This window comes from Erythrolamprus reginae, chromosome 2 (genome assembly GCF_031021105.1).
Source record: "Erythrolamprus reginae isolate rEryReg1 chromosome 2, rEryReg1.hap1, whole genome shotgun sequence".
Taxonomy (NCBI): domain Eukaryota; kingdom Metazoa; phylum Chordata; class Lepidosauria; order Squamata; family Dipsadidae; genus Erythrolamprus; species Erythrolamprus reginae.
In genome coordinates, this window is record NC_091951.1 from 3,095,244 (window position 1) to 3,112,898 (window position 17,655).

The 17,655-nt window shown below is 40.1% G+C and overlaps 1 pseudogene; it reads left to right on the forward strand.

Annotated features, from left to right (window-relative positions):
- Positions 1–17,655, forward strand: part of LOC139162937 (H-2 class II histocompatibility antigen, E-S beta chain-like) — a 644,095-nt pseudogene that overhangs the window by 570,128 nt on the left and 56,312 nt on the right.

Below are 17,655 nucleotides of genomic sequence, written 5' to 3' on the forward strand. Positions count from 1 at the left end.
GTTTATTTTATTTCTTTTATTTATTCAATTTTTATGCCGCTCTTCTCTTTAGACTTAGTGTGGCTTACAACATGTTAGCCATAGCACTTTTTAGCAGAGCCAGCCTCTTGCCCCCACAATCCAGGTCCTCATTTAACCCACCTCGAAAGGATGGAAGGCTGAGTCATCCTTGAGCGGGTGGTGAGATTTGAACCACTGACCTACAGATCTACAGTCAGCTTCCGGGGCGCTGCAGTTCCACACTCTACCTGCTGTGCCACCCCGGCTCCTGGTTTGGTTGTCCTGTCTGCAGATGGCAGGCTCAGTTCCCCTGAGAATTGAGTCACCCATCATCAGCTTTCTCCTTTTCCTTTTGATTGGGTTGGTGTGGAGGGTCTTTTCCTTTGTTGCGGTAACGTCTGGTGGCACTGTTTTATTCTGCTTTCTTTCTGGTGGTTCTTTGTCAATTGTCTGAGGGTTTTCTTGCATGAGGAGTCCCAGGCAATATTCCCTCTAAATTTTTTTCGGTGTGGGTGGAAAAGTATAGTGTCTGAGCGGCAGTCCCTTTGGGACTGGGCAGCCTAGAAGTACAAATAAATAGATAGATAGATAGATAGATAGATAGATAGATAGATAGATAGATAGATAGATAGATAGACAGACAGACAGACAGACACACACACACATACATAAACAATAAACAAATAAATAAACAAATAAACAAACAATAAATAAATAAATAAATAAACAAATAAATAAATAAATAAATAAATAAACAAATAAACAAACAAACAAATAAACAAATAAATAAACAATAAACAAATAAATAAATTGACAAACAAACAAACAATAAAAAACCCCTTCATTTTTATTAAAAGAAATTAATAATTTTAAAAAATCAAAATCTATTACTATTATTACTATCTTCTCCTCTTTTTCCATCCCTGTCTCCTCCCCCCTTGGGTGTGTAGTGTGTGTGTGTGTGAACGTGTGTGAACTCTTGAACCATTTCCAATAACAGGTGAGCTATTGGAAATGGTTCAAGAGTTCACACACACACACACACACACACACACAAACGGCTGGGGTTTTTTTCTCTATTATTATTTCGTTGCTTTTTACCATATGCTTTAAATCAAGGGTCATTTCTCTCTATTTCTCTCTCCCCCTCTTGCTCTCTCTCTTTTTCTCACTTTCTCTCTCCCTCTTTCTATGTCGCTCTGTCTGTTGCTCTCTCTCTCTCACACACAAACACTCTTTCTTGTTTTCTCTCTCTATTGCATTCTTTCTCTCTCACTCTTTCTATCTCTCTTGCTTTTTCTCTTGTTCTCTCTCTTGCTATCTCTCTCCCCCCTTTCTCTCTCTCTCTCTTTCTCACTTACTTTCTCTCTCCCCCCTCTCTCTGTCTGTCAGCGAGGGGGCTGCGAGAGCGCTTACTCTGAGCACTTGGGGAACGCCTGCCCTGCCTCTACTGCAGCCCCCTTGCTGAAAGTCTGGGATGAAAGCGCTCCCAGCGGGGGGGCTGCGAGAGGGGCAAGGCGGGCATTCCTGAAGCGCACAGAGAAAACCCTCTCTCGCAGCCCCTTGGCTGGGAGCACGGATGAGAAGGAGAAGAAGCTGCAGCCACCGCCGCAGGAGAAGTCATGCCCCAAGGCAGGAGGCAGAGAAGGAGGAAAGGGGGCAGATCGGGTGGGCGGGGGGCAGCGTCGAGAGGCCAGGGGCGCGAGAGGGCTGGAGGCACCGTGGGGAGGCAGAGGTGGCCGCGGCTCCCTTTCCTTCTACTGCCAGCGCCTCCCTGGCCCCGCCTCCCCCCTGAGGGCTGGCAGGGGGATAGGGAGTGCGCACCCATGGAAAAGGGTGTGCGAGGGGATATTTTGGGGCACGCACGGGCGCACGGGCACAGCCTACGGGAAACAGTGGCGCCAGGTATTTGTTGCTTTTAGGCAGTGGGTTTGGGAGAGGGTGGGTTGGAATTGGTAGTGGTTTTGTATTTGGTTTGTGTTTCCTTCTTTGTGTGACATGCGTCCATTCATTTTCATGAATAATAATGTTCTTCGGGTAATGTGCACGAATGCTCGAAGCTTGAGCAACAAGTTCTGTGAGTTCTAACTTCTTCTTAGTATTTATTATAAATTGTTTTGTTTTCCCATTTGGGGCATAAATTGCTGCTAATGTCAACTTCTTTTGATTTATTTTCCCTTTAACAAATATCCACCTTCCTTCTCTGTCTTTCTGAATTCCCACCTCTTCAAAATTAACCCTCTGATGAATCAGAATCGCTGTGCCTCGACTATTTTGCGTTCCTCTTGACTCAAACACCCATTTCCAATTTCTATCATTAATCAAGTTATCCCTTCCTCCCCTTCTTTTATGTGTTTCTGTCAAAATCATAATATCCACCTTATATTGCTTAGCCATCCTTAATATCCTAAAACGTTTCAAATCCGATCCCAAACCATTCACATTTAAAACCATTATCTTACACTCCGTCATAATATACCAAAAACACCCTTTTCCCCTCTTGTTTTGCCCTTGGTTTATATTTTTCCCTTTTCTTTACCCCTATTACCCCCCCCCAACGTGCCTCCCCCTGTGCTCCCCCCACTGAGAGGGGAGAAGACAAGAAAAAACCTTGCCCATACCTGAGGCACATTTTCTGGATTGCGTTCCCACTCAAACTAGCTCCTCTTTCAACCCTTTTTAATTTTATAAAAGAGAAGATTTCTCCCCCCCTCCTTTCTCCTTTAAATAATTCCTTCTTTAATTTCTTCTTTAATTTTAAATTCTTAAACCCCCTTTTTCTTCCCCTTAGACTTCCCCCACTGAATGACAGATATACAGGAATCCCAAGGCATCTCCAAGAAAAATAATAATAATAATAACAACAATAATAGTAATAGTAATAGTAATAATTCTTTTCCTTTTCCTTTCCCCCCCCCCCCCCCACAACAAGACAAGGGACCAAACACCATCACTTTCTGGCTCTCTTCTCACGCTGAGCCCGTGTTCTTCTCTGCTCCTTTCTGATGGCCTCCACCTGCCCGCTTAACTCCTTCAGCTGCTCTTCCCTTCGTCTTTCCTCCTCATCAGGGGTACTCCGACCGTCAAAAGCCTCTTCTTCTTCATATGCTAGTGCTCCAGTTTCATCAAACTTAATCCCCAGTTGATCCAGCAAAGCCTTTCCCTCCTCCAATGAGCGTGCTCTGTACATTTTATTGTCCTGGAACACCAAGATGGCCACTGGATAGCCCCAGCTAAATCTGGTTCCACTTTGATATAGCCGGCTTGCAATTGGTTTCAACACAGCTCTCGCTCTCAGGGTTTCCCAGGAAAGATCCCTCAGAACCCTTATCTCATTTCCGTCTTGTTTAAGGCTCGTAGAAGTCTTCAAAGTTTTATAAATCATCTCTGCTTTTTTTTCACTAAGGAAAGCGATGATCACATCTCTCTGTCTGCCGTCTCTCCTGGGGGCTGCCCAATGAACCCGTAACAGCTCCTCCACGCTGACCTCCACGCCTGTCTGTTTATTTAACCAAGCACAGACAGCTTCTGTTAACTTAAATTCAATTTTAAGGAGGGCTCAACTTTTTTGGCAGGAGATTTTAATATGCAATTAACAAATGGGAATGCAAATAGCAGGATGTTACATTTAAATAGACTTAATATGGTGGATCTACATGCAGATATTTTAAACAGAGCTACATATTATTCAGCAAGATATCACACATTTAGCTGCATAGACTACATATTAATGAACAGGGGAGGTAATATACAAGTTAAAAAAGTGGACATTAAAAGTATATGGATATCAGATCATGCCCCACTATTGGCAGAATTGGAAATAGGTCAGGAACGAAATCAAAAAATTTGGAGATATAATGCAGTTGTAACTGCTAGGGAACAAGATAAAGAGAAATTGCAAACAGAGTTATCAGAATATTTTAGAATTAATGATGTGGGTGGTATTAAACAATCAATTGTATGGGATGCATGTAAGGCCTTCATGAGGGGACAATGCATATGTATGGAAGCAGATATTAGGAAGAGGTGGGGTAGAGAGAGGGAAAGGAAGATAAGGGAAATAGATTTGATACAAGAGCAGTTAAGAATGACGAAAAGTAGAGATTGGAATAGTTTACTGAAATTGAAAAAGAAACAGTTGATGGTGTATGATGAGATTAAATGGAATAAGATGAGAATGGCGATGCGACAAAAAATACAGAGTTGGGGGACAAGATCAATGCAGCAAATGGCGAGATATCTGAAGAAGAGGAAAGAAAAATCATGTATTTTAGCATTGAGGGACACCAGTGGAGTGGTTAGATATGGTAATGACCAGTTAGAGGAGATAATGAGGAAATATTATGAAGATTTGTATAAAGAGGAGCAAGTGAAGATAGAAGTCCTCAAGGTTGGGAAAATAGTAAGTGAAGAAGACAAACAAATTTTGAATGCAGAAATTACACAAGATGAAATTGCTAGAGTAATTAAAGGGTTAAAACAAGCCAAAGCACCGGGCCCAGATGGGTTTACAGGGGAATTTTATAAAACTTATGTGAATGTTTTGCTGCCGCATTTGGGGAAATTGTTTAATAATATATTGTCAAATCGTGATATCCCGCAGACATGGAAGCTTTCAGAAATTGTTACCATTCCGAAGATGGGTCGAGATTTAAGAGAGCCTGGGTCTTACCGTCCGATCAGTTTGGCAAATCAGGATTATAAAATATTTATGAAAATACTGGCAAATAGATTAGAAAATATTTTACCAAAAATAATTGAAGAGGATCAATATGGATTCGTGAAGGGAAGGAAAATAAGTGAACCAATTAGAAATGTAATGAATGTGATGCACCATGCTACCGCTACTAAAAGGAAATTGGGAATTTTGAAATTAGATGTTTATAAAGCGTTCGATAAAGTTAACCATAGTTATTTATATAAATTATGTAACAAATTAAATATGGGGGAAAAATTTTGTGAAACTATAAAAGAGATTTATAAAGGAAATGAAGCATATATAAGAGTGAATGGACAAAGAACGCAGAGTATTAAAATATTAAACGGCACCAAGCAGGGATGCCCTCTGTCTCCAAAATTATTCGTAATAGCAATAGAGATCTTAGCTAATAAGATAAGACAAGATAACACTTGGGCAGGATATAGAATAGGGAAATTAGAAATGAAAATAAATTTATTTGCAGATGATGCAATTATATTGACCCAGACCCCGATGGAGATGATTAAAGGTATAATAAATATTTTACAAGAGTTTAAGCAGGAATCGGGACTGTCGGTTAATATGGAAAAATCAGAGATTATGTGTTTAAATACAGATTCGAGAGAACAGATAGAAATTAGGAAAGAATCAGGGTTGAAATTAGGACTTAAAAAAATAAAATATTTGGGAATTTGGTTATTAAAAAACCCAGTGAAAATGGAAGAGATTAATTATAGAATAACATGGAGGAAAATGTTGAAACAGATGAGGAGCTGGAAAGATAAAAAGCTAAGGAGACTCTCTAAAATAAGAGCTTTAAAAATGATGATAGCTCCCAAGATGATGTACCTATTTCAGGTGCTGTCGGGGGGGTTATCGGTATGTAAGGTTAAAGAGTGGGACAAAAAATTAAATTATTGGATTGAAGAAGATAAGAGACCAAGAATAAGAAAAAAGTGGTTAATTGCGAATGAAAAAGAGGGGGGATGGGGTGTTCCATGTTTGGAGCTGTATAGGGAAGCTTTTCAAATGGAAAGGTTAATGGAGTTGCAATTAAGTGAAAATAAATGGGCGAAATTGGAAAAACAGATAAACGGGATGAATAATAGAGAATTAATTTTTAGGAAGTGGAATAGGAGAGATATAGGAAAATTAATAGGCCCAATGAAAGGGACTATGGAAATTTGGAAAAAATGGCAAGGGAAAATAGGATTATATAAATCTAAACTGTCATCGCTTTATGTAATAAATAGAGAAAACGAAATTAACTTAAACAGGGTTATAGGAGAGTTGAAGGGAAGAGGGATAACTAAGATAGAACAGTTATACGAGAAGGATGGCAGGCCAAGTAGAAATCGCATAGAATGGTGGTTAGGTAAGGGAAGGTGGCTACAAATAAATGCAATATGTAAATATCTAAATGAAAGGGAGAATAAAGAAGTATTATGGCGGGAGGAGACAGGGTTAGAGAAAATAATAAGAGAAAAAAGTGAGGGGATAAAGGCGCAAGCAACTAATATATACAAACTGCTAGTACAGTCAGATGGGGACACGATTGATGGATTGACTAAATGGTGGCAAAATGAGATATTAGTAGAGGTACAAGAAATGGAAAATATAGTAGAAGATATAAGGAAAATTAAAAATACAAGAATTAGGGAAATGAGAAGGAAAATATTACATAAGTGGTATTTTACTCCCGTTCAATTTGCACATTTTCAGCAGAATGTTAGGGGGAATTGTTGGCATGGTTGTCAAGATAAAGGAGTGTTTATGCATATGTTTTGGGAATGCCCGATAGTGCAGGAATTTTGGCAAAAAGTGAAAGAGGATATCAATGGAATGTTAAATATACAATGGACAATCACTAAGGAAATGGCAGTATTAGTAAAAAGCAATGCGATGGGAGAATTTAGAGAAATAAAAAAAGCAGCAATAGAAAGTGCTCAGGCAGTAATAGTTTTGGGTTGGAAGGATGCGACAAAATGGACAATGCAAAATTGGTATAGGTACATGGTGGATCATATTCAATTTGAAATTATGGAAAAAAGGATAAATTTGGATAATGAAACTGATTTGGGACAGCTGATTGGACGGTGGGACAAGGTAAGACGATATATGACGAGCAGAATCCGAGACCAAGCTACAAGAAATAAACTAGAATCACTCTATAATATGTAGACAGATATATTGCTCTTGGGTTAAGTGGATTAAAAAAGAAATACCCCCAATTTGGTGGTGGGGAATGTGTGTATGTCGGGGTGATGGGCACAATTCACATTTCACTATGCACTGTTTTATGTTGTGTGATTTTAAATTGTTAAAAATCAATAAATAAAATTTAAAAAAAAAAAAAAAAAAAAAAAAAACAAGTTCTGTGAGTTAATGGCCATAATATCTAGAGATAATTTGGATCTGGTTGCCATAACTGAGACATGGTTTAAGGATTCTAATGAATGGGAAATATCCATACCAGGATATACGCTGTATAGGAAGGATAGAATAGAGAGAAGGGGAGGTGGAGTAGCCATTTATGTTAAAGAAAGTCTAAAAATAACACTAATTCAAAATACATGTCAAGATCTGGAGACTCTCTGGATTTGCATGCAAAATAAAGAAGGTTCTGTCATTAGAATTGGTATATAGTAGAGGCCTTTACAGGAGCAGCTCTGGCACAGCTGGTTAAGACACCAACTAGAGGGGAGATTTAGTTTTTACGAATGGGAATTGGGTTTCAGAGGTCAAGGTGGGAGAAAATTTAGGTTGCAGTGACCATCTATGTTTGTGGTTTGATGTAAAAACTCATTGTGAGCAATCCTATAATGCAACCAAAGTATTGGATTTCAGAAAAACAAATTTTAATGCAATGGGGGAATATTTAAATAATGAATTAAAGGGGAGGGATAAAATGGAAGGAGCGAGCACCCAGTGGACTGTATTAAAAAAGGCCATCTTATAGCCACAGGACTGTATGTAAAGCAAATAACTAAAGGTAAAAGGAAGAAGAAACCGCTATGGTTTAGCAATGATGTAAGGGCTATAGTCAATGAAAAAAAGGCTGCCTATAGGAGGTATAAAGAGTCTGGAAATATAGCTGATAGAGAGGTGTATAAAATGAGACAGAAGGAGGCGAAACAGATAATATATGCTGCTAAAGCCTCAAAAGTGGAAGAAATTGCAAAATCTGTAAAGAAGGGGGATAAAACCTTCTTCAGATATATCAGTGATAAGAAGAAGAAAAACTGTAGCATCACGAAGCTTAGTACCGGGAATAATACATGCATTAATGGGAATAAGGAGATCGCTGACCATTTCAATAGCTACTTCTGTTCAGTTTTCTCAAAAGACACCTTACAAAATAATACTATAGAGGGATATAGCATTGCTTCCAGCTGTACGGATTCAGCTCCAGTGATCTTAGAAGCCGATGTCTTAGAAGAACTTGAACGATTAAAGATAAATAAGGCAATGGGTCCAGATGGCATCCACTCCAGAGTTCTTAAAGAACTCAGATCTGTCATTGCTACCCCCCTGACTGATTTGTTTAACCAATCCCTGTTAACAGGAGAGGTTCCTGAGGATTGGAGAATGGCCAGTGTTGTGCCTATCCACAAGAAGGGCAGTAGAGAAGAAGCTGGTAACTACAGGCCAGTTAGCTTGACATCAGTTATAGTTAAAATGATGGAGACTCTACTCAAAAAGAGGATAAATCAGCACCTAAAAAGCAAAAACTTATTGGACCCAAATCAGCATGGCTTTACTGAAGGCAAATCATGTCAGACTAATCTCATTGATTTCTTTGACTATGTCACAAACGTGTTGGATCAAGGTGGTGCCGTGGATATTGCCTACCTGGACTTCAGCAAAGCCTTTCATACGGTTCCACATAAAGAGCTGATAGATAAATTAGTGAAGATTGGACTTAATCCCTGGATAGTTCAATGGATTTGCAGCTGGCTGAAGCGTAGACATCAGAGAGTTATTGTTAACGGCGAGTATTCTGAGCAGAGTCAGGTTACAAGGGGTGTGCCACAAGGGTCTGTTCTGGGTCCTATTCTTTTTAATATGTTTGTGAGTGACATAGGGGAAGGTTTGGTAGGGAAGGTTTGCCTATTTGCCGATGACTCTAAAGTGTGCAATAGGGTTGATATTCCTGGAGGCGTCTGTAATATGATAAATGATTTAGCTTTACTAGATAAATGGTCAAAGCAATGGAAACTGCAGTTTAATGTTTCCAAATGTAAAATAATGCACTTGGGGAAAAGGAATCCTCAATCTGAGTATTGTATTGGCAGTTCTGTGTTAGCAAATACTTCAGAAGAAAAGGATTTAGGGGTAGTGATTTCTGACAGTCTCAAAATGGGTGAGCAGTGCAGTCAGGCGGTAGGGAAAGCAAGTAGGATGCTTGGCTGCATAGCTAGAGGTACAACAAGCAGGAAGAGGGAGATTGTGATCCCACTGTATAGAGCGCTGGTGAGACCCCATTTGGAATACTGTGTTCAGTTCTGGAGACCTCACCTACAAAAAGATATTGACAAAATTGAATGGGTCCAAAGACAGGCTACAAGAATGGTGGAAGGTCTTAAGCATAAAACGTATCAGGAAAGACTTAATGAAGTAAATCTGTATAGTCTGGAGGACAGAAGGAAAAGGGGGGATATGATCGAAACATTTAAATATATTAAAGGGTTAAATAGGGTTCAGGAGGGAAGTGTTTTTAACAGGAAAGTGAACACAAGAACAAGGGGACACAATCTGAAGTTAGTTGGGGGAAAGATCAAAAGCAACATGAGAAAATATTATTTTACTGAAAGAGTAGTAGATCCTTGGAACAAACTTCCAGCAGACATGGTAGATAAATCCACAGTAACTGAATTTAAACATGCCTGGGATAAACATAGATCCTCCTAAGATAAAATACAGAAAATAGTATAAGGGCAGACTAGATAGACCATGAGGTCTTTTTCTGCCGTCAGACTTCTATGTTTCTATGTTTCATCCTCTGGAGTGTTCTGCCGGGCTCTCTGGTTGGAGCCTCCCGACAATTCAAGGGTACAAATTTCAGACACACACACGTTTGAAAACAATCTTCTTTATCCCAAAATTCAAAAGAAACAAAGCACCCTTTTTGTATTGCAAAGAGCACTCGTCCCAAAACAACCTTGTAGGCTGTACAATCCCCTTTAATCAGTCCTTAAGTACTTAGCTAGCAGCTGTGAAGAAACGTCACAGCCCTCCTTCTTCCAACAAAGTGAGACACACACACTTTGCTCTGCTTTGGTTTCAAATGCATGAAAAATCCACAAAGTCCGGAAACAGCAAGGCACGATCCTGAAGAACTGCGATCAGATAACCTTCCACAACAGCCAAGCCAACATGCTGCTATTTGTATCAGCAGCTCTAGTTCCTGGAGCCCCACCCAAACACAGGTGGCCTCTCTTATCTCCTGTAATAGTTCCTCAATTGGTCTCTTCTACGCATAACTCTGCGCCTGCGTGGGTCCAAGACTTCCTCATCCGAATCGACCGAAGATAATGGAGATTGGCTGCCTGGGCTGTGTGCCAAGCCCCCCTCCTCCAAGACACTCCCACCTTCTTCTTCATCCGAGGAAACTGCACTACCTGCCTCTGTCGGCAATAAAACAGGCCTATGACATGTTGATGTTTCCCCTGCATCCACCTCCACATTCCTTGGGGCAGGAGCTGGGCCAGAGCTAACCATAACATGGGGCAGAGATGGCGAACCTATGGCACAGGGGCCACAGTTGGCATACATGAACTGTTGCCCTAGCTCAGCTCCAACATGCCAGCTGATTTTTGGCTCACATAGAAGCTCTGGAAGGGGATTTTTTTGCTTCCAGAAGTTGGGAAACAGGCTATTTCCAGCCTCCAGAGGGTCTTGGAGGTGGGGGTGGGGGTGAGGGAAGTTGTTTTTGCCCTCCCCAAGCATTGAATTATGGGTGTGGGCACTCGCGCAAGCAAGCAATGCTTTTTTGGCACCCAAGAAAGAAAAGGTTCCCCATCACTGCTCTGTGGGGCTGGTTCTGTTTTGCTCCTCTGAGGTGTTGGCTCTACTAGGAGTTTTTAGGTTTTTCTCTGGGTTTTCTATTTTATTCCTCAAGTATTTGGATTCATTAATTCATTTCCATTTGAAACATAGAAACATAGAAGACCGGCGGCAGAAAAAAAACCCTTTGATTTGCTGCATGTAAAGTTTAGGAGGTTGTCTTCCAGAAAGCCCTTAAAACTTCGCTTTTCCGGAAGGCCTGGAATTAGGATTGACTGCAAGTACAAATGGTTTGTAGGGTATTATTGTTTTTATTTCATTGCTGATTTTATTTATTTATTTATTTATTTATTTATTTTATTTATTAGATTTGTATGCCGGCCCTCTCCGAAGAGTCAGGGTGGCTAACAACAGTAGTGAAATAACATATAACAAATCTAATATTTAAAATAATTTTAAAAACCCTAATTTAAAAAACCAAACATACACACAAACATACCATGCATAAATTGTATAGGCCTAGGGGGAAGGGCATATCTCAGTTCCCCCATGCCTGACGACAGAGGTGGGTTTTAAGGAGCTTGCGAAAGGCGAGGAGGGTGGGGGCAATTCTGATCTCTGGGGGGAGTTGGTTCTAGAGGGTCGGGTCCACCCCAGAGAAGGCTGTTCCCCGCCAAATGACATTGTTTAGTCGACGGGACCCAGAGAAGGCCCACTCTGTGGGACCTAACTGGTCGCTGGGATTCATGCGGCAGAAGGCAGTCCCGGAGATATTCTGGTCCGATGCCATGAAGGGCTTTATAGGTCATAACCAACACTTTGAATTGTGACCACCAGGTCTATATACTTGAACAGGGACGCCAAACGGGCTGGCTCCTTTTGAATGACTATCGTTGCATATGTTAAAAAGATGTATAGCCAGGAGCTGAAGCAGTGGTCCACCTTAACTTTCTTGGCTCGGTCCGTCCTGGCCTCCTCCACCCATTCCTTCTTTGGGACCTCTCTATTCCACAGGGTGAATAAGTCAATGTAATCACCCCTCCAAATCTTTTCCCTAGTAGTGGGGTGAAGATGGTAGCCAAGAGGGGTGGATGGCAGCCCCCAGGGGATAGCCCCTAACTGGAAGGCAGCCAAAAGGTCAACCACCCCGGCTGCGGGGACTTGAGCTACCCCTGCTGTTCCAACTAAAGTCCTAGATAAAATTTTAACAGGGTACGAGAATAAACAGAGAACCAAAATTGATCAGATACTACTTGAACAGGACAAAATAAAAGATACAATTAAAAACTCTATGATAGCCTGGGGAAAAAAATGTACAACATGAAATACATTTAGCAGATTAGGAAAGAATTTGGAATACAATATCGAAAATTACACTATCAGCAGCATACAAAGAAAACTTTTACAAACTTTTCTACAGATGGCATATCTCACCGAAAAGGCTGGCAAAGATCTACCCAACATTACAGGAACCATGCTGGAAATGCAGAAAACAAAAAGGCACCTTTTTTCACATGTGGTGGTTCTGCCCCAAAATACAAAAAACATGGAAAATAATGCATAGATGGCTTATAGAAATCACCAAAGAAGAAATAGAATATACCCGCGAAGGAATGCTTTTCGGACTTTGGAAGAGACATTATTCCAAACAAACACTTTTTCTCATAACACATATTATCACAGCAACCAGAATAGCGATAGCACAAATGTGGAAAAACGAACAAACCCCAACAGAAAATTTAATTATAGACAAAATATGCAGATGTGTAGAAATGGATGAAATTACAAATTCAATCAAGGGTAACAAAATTAATGAATCAAAACGAACATGGTACAAATGGCATGAATGGATTCAAAAGAAAACATAAAAATCATATAATGTAAAGTAACAGTACAAATGGAAAAACAATAAATACCTTACAAATGTATTTTTCTCCTATTTAGAAAATGTATTACAGTATATTAATGAAATATATAAACGAATGTATATTATTAAATGTAAGATATAGAAAAATGAAAGATATGCACAAATGGTAATGGAAAAGAAACAAGATCTGTAAAACCAAACAAAAATTGTGATAAATATTTTTGAAAATAATAAACTTTTTTTAAAAAAGCAGCCAGGGGGTTAATCAGCCCTTGCGAGACTCCCAATATACCGGCTGCTGTCATCTGAGGCCCTGTCCCGGGAACCCCAGTCGGGCAGGGTATGGTGGTGGTGCTATCCTGAGAAATAGGGGTGGAGGTGGACCCTTGTGTAAGTGTGGAAACACACACACACCGCACTCACTGGAGGGATAGGGAGCGTACCCCCTTGGGACGGCCCAGGAGAAGCTGTAACTAGGGAAACAGTAGCTCCCCAAACTTGGGTACAAACAGCAGCGGCACTTGCTCCCTGAAGTTGCGTCCCCTGACCCCCCACTGTTGAAGGGGCATTCAGTGTGCTTAAACCCTCTTGCCCTGGTGTGTTGGTGTTGGCCATCGAAAACTCACTCCTGCTATCCTGCTGAAGCCCGGAACCAGAGGCAACCATATTGGTGACCGGTGAAGAGTCCACGATGCCCACATTGGTGGTTCCTGGCTGTGGATCAGCAGGCATGGGAGGGGCATCTAGGGAGGCCTCTCATCAACCGTAACGGGTGGCCATGAGGGTCCCCTTGAGAAATATTTTGGGGAACCTCTGTTCTTGGAGGGGCTATTATGGGGAGATTGTGCAACCTATTATGGGTTATTGGAGGGGAGGGAGTTGCTCTGAGTCCTCCAGCCCATCAAGGATCCTGATTGGCTCTTTTTCTCCTTCCAGCAATTCCCATCCAACCACCTGCAGCTGAGTTTCTCCTCTTCCTCCCTCATTTCAGCCCCTCCTATAAATTATCAATATTTTTGTTTAATTTCTCAATTGTTCCTTTCTTTAAAGAAAACCTGCCTGAACAATATCTCTTTCATGTGGATACAGCAAAATCTTTGGAGTTTGGGCAGCTTTTCCTTACAGAGACCTGAAAAAGTATTGCAATCAAAAACAAAAACACAGACAAATGCTTAAAATCTTTCCCATAATTTTTCCATGTTTTGGGAAAATGCAAAAGGGAAAGGAAGGAGGGGGGTCATTCCTTCCCTTTCCTCCCTCGGGGAAGGAGCCCCCCAGCATCTTGGAAGCGAGCCACCCATTCTGTTAGGCTCACTGTGGGTGGGGGGAGGTTCCTGGGGGTGTTCAGGCATGGGGACAAATTTCCCCCCGTGGCTGTTTTAAAAGGGGCGAGTCCCACACTACTCTGCACTGTGGGATTGGAGACCACTTCAGCCAATGGCAGAATCACCAGGGACTCCAGAGTTCCAGTCCTGCCTTAGTGCTTTTTGATTGGAACTCAGATTTGTCATTGCTACCCCGCTGACTGATTTGTTTAACCAATCCCTGTTAACAGGAGATGATTCTGAGGATTGGAGAATGGCCAGTGTTGTGCCTATCCACAAGAAGGGCAGTAGAGAAGAAACTGGTAACTACAGGCCAGTAAGCTTGACATCAGTTGCAGTTAAAATGATGGAGACTCTACTCAAAAAGAGGGTAAATCAGCACCTAAAAACCAATAACTTATTGGACCCAAATCAGCATGGCTTTACTGAAGGCAAATCATGTCAGACTAATCTCATTCATTTCTTTGACTATGTCACAAAGGTGTTGGTTGAAGGTGGTGCCATGGATATTACCTATCTGGACTTCAGCAAATCCTTTGATACAGTTCCACATAAAGAGCTGATAGATACATTAGTGAAGATTGGACTTAATCTTTGGATAGTTCAGTGGATTTTCAGCTGGCTGAAGCGTAGACATCAGAGAGTTGTTGTTAATGGCGAGTATTCTAACCAGAGACTGGTTCCAAGCTGTGTGCCACAAGGGTCTGTTCTGGGTCCTATTCTTTTTAATATGTTTGTGAGTGACATAGGGGAAGGTTTGGTAGTGAAGGTTTACCTAATTTCCGATTAATAAGGTTGATATTCTGGGAGGTGTCTGTAATATGGCAAATGATTTAGCTTTAATAGATAAATGGTCAAAGCAATGGAAATTGCAGTTTAATGTTTCCAAATGTAAAATAATGCATGTGGGGAAAAGGAATCCTCAATCTGACTATTGTATTGGCAGTTCTGTGTTAGGAAAAATTTCAGAAGAGAAGGATTTAGGGGTAGTGATTTCTGACGGTCTCAAAAGAGGCGAACAGAGCAATCAGGCAGTAGGGAAAGCAAGTAGGATGCTTGGCTGCATAGCCAGAGGTATAACAAGCAGGAAGACGGAGATTGTGATCCCGCTATACAGAGCACTGGTGACACCACATTTGGAATACTGTGTTCAGTTCTGGAGACCTCACCTACAAAAAGATATTGACAAAATTGAACAGGTCCAAAGACGGGCTACAAGAATGGTGGAAGGTCTTAAGCATAAAACATATCAGGAAAGACTTAATGAACTCAATCTGTATAGTCTGGAGGACAGAAGAAAAAGGGGGAACATGATCGGAGGGTTAATTAAGGTTCAGGAGGGAAGAGTTTTTAATAGGAAAGTGAACACAAGAACAAGGGTACACAATATGAGGTTAGTTGGAGGAAAGATCAAAAGCAACATGAGAAAATATTATTTTACTGAAAGAATAGTAGATCCTTGGAACAAACTTCCAACAGACATGGTTGGTAAATCCACAGTAACTGAATTTATAAATGCCTGGGATAAACATATATCCATCCTAAGATAAAATACAGGAAATAGTATAAGGGCGGACTACATGGACCAAGAGGTCTTTTTCTGTTGTCAATCTTCTATGTTTCTATGTAGTATGACTTCCGGTTGTGGTGCGGTGCTGTCGCTGTGTGTTTCCCGGTTCTCCGGGTTACATCTGGCCTTTTGCGTTGATTGATTGCCCTATCGGGCGACCGCGGACCCGTAGAGCCCAAGGTCTTTGAGGGGAAGTTTGCGTGCACCCGGGGGTGTTCGGCGGACCCCCCCCGGGGGACGGGAGATCCTCCAAATCATCAACCAAAGAGATCAGCTTTTTTTTGCTGATCCGGAAGCGCTGCGCTCTGCTTTATTTTGGAAGCCGCGGTAACGACAAATACCTTTGGGGGTGTTATTGCTTGCTGCAGAAGGACTGAGGACGGTTTTTGGATTTGTGGCATACGTGTTGGATTACTCCTTGCGAAAGGGACATCCCGACTCTTTTTCTGAGTCTGAAGAGTGAGAGGCGGCGACTTCGATCTGTGAGTGTTACGAGCCCCCTGGCAAAGATGGCGACGATGACTCGGCGGATTTTACTTGAAGGTTTTTAGAATGAATTTTCGCCACGTCTATTTGAGATTTTGACTTGCCTTAGAACTATCATCTACACTTTAAATTTCGCAAGGAGAGAAGGTTTAAGTAACGTGTTTTGAAGGTAGGAGAAAGTTTAAACCCCCCGCAACAACATTTTTGCTATTTGTCTTTGAAATAACACCCTGATTAGTTGGGAAAAAAAAGAGTAAAGCAGATAAGAGTTAAAACAGCAACCGGAAAACTCCGACCCTATTTTTTCTACCTACCATTTACCCTTCCTTTCCTTTCCATACCCTTTTTTGCCTTAATTTTTATTTTTCTCGTTTAATAATAAATAAATAAAGTTTGTTTACTTTTGAATTTCATACATAGATATTTTTGCCTTTTTTAATTTTTACTAATACTACCCTTTTTCTTTTGGACAATTTTGCACATATTGGATTACTTTTGGATACTTTTGGATACTTGGAAATTGAAATTGAACAATTTGGACATTTTGATACTAGGACACTTGAATATTGGACATTTATTGACCCGGAACTTTGGACAACTTGTTAATCCTCTACTGTCTCTCTTTTTTTTTTTTTTTTCCCCCTGGAACTGCGTCACTAAAACTTATTTCATTAACTACAAACAAAAATCTCAACAAATCATTGACCTTACTCTTTGATAACAGAACCGAACTGTACCGAACTTGATCAATTTAATAACACCATATTGTTGAATCACGAACCCTTGGATTTGGATCGATTTGGATTGAACTTCTTCTAAGTTATTTAAATTTTATTTTGATATTTTTGGACTATATATATTGACAAAAACCCCTTACCCAATTCTGTAATTCATAAAATACTGTAATATTTACTCCAGCTATTGAACTATTTATATAGATTAAATTATATTATATTATATTAAGATAGATTGTACTATATTTAGGTAGAACATACTGATAGATTACTTTGAGTTGATAGTTTTACTTTATATTAACATTAAACTTTAGACTTTAGACTTTATTATTACTTATCCTTAATTAACTTTAAATAGCAGATAGTAACTGGATTTCTTTTTGATTCTATAACTTATAGTAACTTATAGTAATTCAATGTTTTAAGATTTATCGGATTTAATCAACTTAACTGATTCAACTGATTTAAACCCTTAATAGAGTAACCCCCCGATTGATTGACTGACTTTCCCCTTATATTGAATATCGAATAATTGTACTACTGAATTATTACTTTCCCCCACTTTCTCTCCCCTTCCTTTTCTTTTCCATATATTGAGATATCATTACTGGAAACATATTGATTCAAATGCTATTTTATTGATAATTCGAACCCTAAATATAAATTGTCTTTCTCTTGCTACTTCTCAAGTGTAACAAATTCTGATATTCTCTTAACAACTCTTTACTAATTCTATCTTAACAAAAAAAAACCTTTACTACATATACTGCAACTTTCTATACCACTTTAATCACTTTAACCTCATTACTTCCGACAACACCACATACATATTACACATTACATACATACTACATATACATTACATACATTTCTTTAAACTACATAAATCCTTTTACTACATCATACATACTATTTATATATTGTTCTAACGACCTCTCCTTAATATAAAAATGTCTGCCTCAAATCAA